Source organism: Sphaerodactylus townsendi, linkage group LG03, assembly GCF_021028975.2.
Source record: "Sphaerodactylus townsendi isolate TG3544 linkage group LG03, MPM_Stown_v2.3, whole genome shotgun sequence".
Taxonomy (NCBI): domain Eukaryota; kingdom Metazoa; phylum Chordata; class Lepidosauria; order Squamata; family Sphaerodactylidae; genus Sphaerodactylus; species Sphaerodactylus townsendi.
This window is the reverse complement of record NC_059427.1, coordinates 7,900,805-7,905,964: the sequence shown is the minus strand read 5'-3', so window position 1 is coordinate 7,905,964 and position 5,160 is coordinate 7,900,805.

Here is a 5,160-nt window from a genome sequence, read left to right as displayed (position 1 = left end):
TTGCTGGGTGACCTTGGGCAGTCACAGTTCTTAACACACTACAAATATGACTTAAGCGTATTGAATAGCAATTAACAATAAACAAAAAAAACCCCCTCCAGTCCTGCTGCTTAAGAACACAAACACACAAACTTTGATGCTTACTACTAATTTACTGAAAAGTGAAAATAAGTACACTATTGTCTATAACAGCCATGAACATACATAAATGCAGAAAATTACAAAAACACAAACCACTAACAATACACATAATACAGAAAATACAACTGTATACATAGGAACAGTTATAATCTATGAGTTCTTTTTTGTTTTGCTGTGTAATGAAGCAGATTGAATTTAAAGGTACAGTCCTTTACTGTCAGCCCACATGAAGGACTTAATTATTGGTTACAATAATGGTTGTACACCTTCTTTAGGAGTGCAAAAATATCCAGAATGAGGCATTCTAAAATGCCATTCATGATAATGAGACATTTTCGTGAGCTCTTCCTCAGTAGAATGCTGTGACCATTAGGTACAGTAGTAGTTCTCTGCGCTGTGACAATAGAAAGAAAAAATTAATTGTTCAATATTCCAAATACAGCATAGAAATATTACTATAATTCCGTGCACATGAACTTACGTTAGGTAATTCAATGCCACAACAACGCAGCAACTTTCACAGTTCCTAAAGCATCGAATACAGGACACAGTCAGGTGTAGCTTACAAAGACCCTTCTAAGCATCCTTAAATAGGTTAACTTCACCAGTGGCGTACCTAGGCAGACTGGAGCCCTGGGCAAAACCTGGTTTTGTAGCCCCCATCTCCTATTAGCTCCCATTGGAAACTATGGGGGATGGGGGGCACTCCTTTTGGGAGTCCATAACTTTGGACTCCCAAAACCAAACCACACCAAACCTGTGTGATATTATCAGGAGAGTCTCCCAAAAAATCCCTGAAATTTTGGTGCTGCTAGCGGCTAGCGGCTAGCCTAAAACCTGCGCCCCCTGCAGGCCAAAAACGGAAAAACACTGAAAATACAAAACGAACCTGCAGTCCCACAAATGAACCTGCAGTTTTTGCGCCCCCCACAAGGGGGTGCCCTGGGCAACTGCCCACTTTGCCCAATGGGAGGAACGCCTCTGAACTTCACAGAAGTGGGTGTTACCCAATTAAGGTAAGTATCTGTTGTTTGAGTTTGCAAATTCAGACATTTCTGTATTTAAATATATTTATACAGTTGCAAGATAGATGAATAAAGCAATACAACAATTTTGTATTGGAATATTGTACACTTTAGTTTTGCTTTCTATTGTCACAGCGCAGAGAACTACTACTGTACCTAATGGTCACAGCATTCTACTGAGGAAGAGCTCACAAAAACGTCTCAAAATTGCGAATGGCGTTTTACAATGTCTCATTCTGGATATTTTTGCACTCCTAAAAAAGGTGTACAACCATTGTAACCACTAACGAAGTCCTTCATGTATGCTGACAGTAAAGAACTGTACCTTTAAATTCAATCTGTGTTTCATTACACAGCAAAACAAAAAGAACTGATAGATTATAACTGCTCCTATGTATACAGTTGTATTTTCTGTATTATATGTATTGTTAGTGGTTTGTATTTTTGTAATTTTCTGCATTTATATATTTTCATAGCTGTTTTAGACAATAGTGCACTTATTTTCACTTTTCAATTCGCTTAGTAAATTAGCAGTCACAGTTCTCTCAGAACTCTCTCAGCCCCACTACCTCACAAGGTGAGCGTTATGGGAAGGGAAGGACGTATTGTTGAAGGCTTTCACAGCTTGATTCAACTGGTTGTTGTGGGTTTTCTGGGCTGTGTGACCATGGTCTGGTAGATCTTTTTCCTAACATTTCGCCTGCATCTGTGGCTGGCATCTTCAGAGGTGTATCACAGAGGGAAGTCTGTTACATAACAGACTTCCCTCTGTGATACACCTCTGAAGATGCTGCTGTTGTGGGTTTTCTAAATTGTGTGGCTGTGGTCTGGTAGTTTTTGCTCCTAAAGTTTCACCTGCACCTATGGCTGGCATTTTCAGAGGCATCTCATGGAAAAGCGTGTTCTCTCTGTGACACAGTGTGGAGTGGTTGTGTGGTAGAGAATACATTTTGTTAACCTCACAGGGATGAGGCACATTTTTATGTATACCTCACCACACAATCACTCATGGTCATAGAATGTGGCACATGGTAGCAGGCTTTGAATGGAAATTAGACAATGTTGTAGAAGATTGGACCATTGATGGCTATTGGCTAAGTGGATCCCATTGAATACCAGCTAGCAGAAGGGGCAGAAACAGAAAGCATTGGACCTCTGTCTCCTTTGGCTATGCTTTTTGTGTGAAAGCTGAAAGGAGTGGTCAATAATTTATGCTTTGTCTGCACAGGGCTGAAGCAAATGACAGGCATCAACCAAAGCTTGCCCTTTAGTATAACCAGAGATATTCTGGTTTGCCCTGAGCCATCAAAATGGCCTACTTGGGCTGATTTTGCATGCCGAAATTGCCTCTCTATTGGCACGGGGGATGCCCCGATGCAATTGGGACTTCTGCACAGGCCCCGGCCCTGCAGTGTGTCTGTCACGTTTTTGCCTCAGTGCTGGCTTTGCTCTGCGAATTTCCTGAACCACAAGGGTTGAGGTCCTTTTGAAAAGCCCCTTTGTTGCGCCAGTGGCTTCCGCCAAAGTACAGAACTCCTCAGCAGCAGAATTGGGCTCACTTGTATTTATTTATTTTATTTATTTATTTATTAGACTTGTATACCGCCCAACCCCCAAAGGGCTCGTCGCTCTCGCCCACCCCATCCATCGGCGCTCTCCCCCCTCCACACGCCAGGAGTTTGCAGGGGTGTAAACGGCGATTCTCTCGCACGTGTGAGAAGTTTAAAGGGGAGGAAGCCGGCCAGCGATTCTCCACACAAGCAGTTTGCAGGGTGGAAGCCGGCCGGCAATTTTCCTGCAAGCAGTTTGCAGCAGGGAAAGCACGTGTGAGAGAATCACGGGCTTCCCTGTCAGCAGACTCCTTACGCGTGCGAGAGAATCACCGGGTTTAAAAAAATAAAATGTTTTAACAATAAAATAAAATACTGCCAGTGAATGGGGGGAATGGGATGAGATTCAGCCAATCAGAAGGCAGGAAATGGAGGCTGCCCACACATGCATGGAAGAGATCCCGGAAGAGCTCGCAGTGCTTAAGCTGTGCTTAAGGGAAAGCCCCGGGCTTGTGGGGAATCTCTTGGAGTTTCCTGCAGTGTCCCTGACTGGAGTGAAGGAAGAGCTGGGGAGTTGTAGGGAACTACGAGCAGGGTGAGAAGCCCCACAGCAGGTACGCTCCCGGATATACCACGGGAATGTTGAAAGTGGAAAATCAGCCTTGCTTTACATAGGCATGCAGATGGAAGAGTTGATTTTTATACCCTGTTTTTCTCAGCCTTTGAGGAGTCTGAAAGCAGCTTACAGTCACCTTCCCTTCCCCTCCCCCACAACAGGCACCTTGTGAGGTAGAAAGGGCTGAGAGAGTTCTGAGAGAGCTGTGACTAGCCCAAGGTCACCCAGCAGGCTTCATATGGAGGAATGGAGCAACACATCCAGTTCACCAGAGAAGGATTTAACACTCGTGTGGAGAATTGAGAAGCAAACCTGGTTCTCCAGATTAGAGCTCGCTGCTCTTAACCCCAACCCCCTTGGCGTGTATTCTTATGCCTTTATTGCTCTATGATGTTAAGGATAACTCAGCCAATAAAGCATTTTTGCCCAGACCTGGATCGTCCCAGGCTAGGCTAAACTCATCCGACCTCAGAAGTCAAGCATGATCAGCCCTGGCTAGTAACTGGATGAGTGACCTCCAAGGAACACTTTGGTTGTGACGTGGTGGACACAATGGCAAATGACCTCCCAAAGTCTCTTGCTTTCTGCACCCTACATAGTCATCCTAAGTCAGTTGTGACTTGCCAGCACACGCACTCACAAGTTTTTATGATCACCACATGTATACGACAGAAGAAACATCTCCTGCATGGCTTCTGTTGCTGACCTGCCATTACAAAAATACAGGAGCCCTGACACAGAAACAAGTTGGCAGCTGAGGGTTGCTTGGGAGCATGCTGAGGGTTGCTGAGCATGCTTGGGTTTCCTTCAAGGGCTATTTTCCAGTCTCTTTATTTCCATGTACACACTGGTTATCCCAGAAGGACATCCTCCTCCAGGCCCCAGTTACAGCAACAACCCTATCCACAGTCACAAACCCTACCATATATCTGAAACAATCAAAAATATTTATTCAGGAAGATGAAGGATCATCTGAAGTAGATTAGAAATGCACTGAGTTACTTAGCCCTCCACACCACCTCTGGATTCTCTGCAAAATAACATAAAACTATCCAACCGAGAAATGCTATTTTCATTCAAAACGGAAATCTGATCTAGCTGCCAAAAAACTCCAAGAGTTTGAAGGTAATGATTCGAATGGACTGTCAGATTTGGAGCCTGTTTCCCCGCTACACAACCAAAGATCATTCCAACCTGTATTTCTTCTCTCTCTCTCTCTCTCTCTCTTTTTCTGCAATTACCTTATTTGATGAAAAAGGAAGGTGACTGTATTTTATTCAAGGGAATTTCATAGCAAAACATACCTCGTGTCTCTCGCTGCAAGGCATACCTCTTCCATCTCTGCAGCTTTTTCCAACTCAAAAGGTAAGGTCTCGCAAGCCTCCTGTCAGCTACTCCGGAATTCTTGCAACTGGTTCGGCCAGTTCTCTGGGCTTTGCAGTGCCATCCTAAACGGAGCTACACCCTCTTAAGCCCATTGAAGCTGGGTGAGCTTAGAAGGGTGTAACTCTGCTTAAAAGTTCATGGTTGTGGTATAAAGCCCTTTGAAAGCCGCAACACAGCATACTGCCTCCCCACAACTCCTCTCGACTCGGTTTTAAGGGTGTGTCACCCAGGTAAGCCATCAACACAGCAAACCGCTACCATGAATATGGGGCAAAGAATGGACACTGAGACAAAACAAGATAAACAGTTGGGTAACTGGAAAATTTCAATTTAAAGGCCCACACATTTTCCAAGTTATAAGCTTTCAAGAGTCCAAGTATCTGACAAAGAGAGCTTTGACTATCAAAAGCTTACACACTGGAAATCTTATTGAACTTTAAAG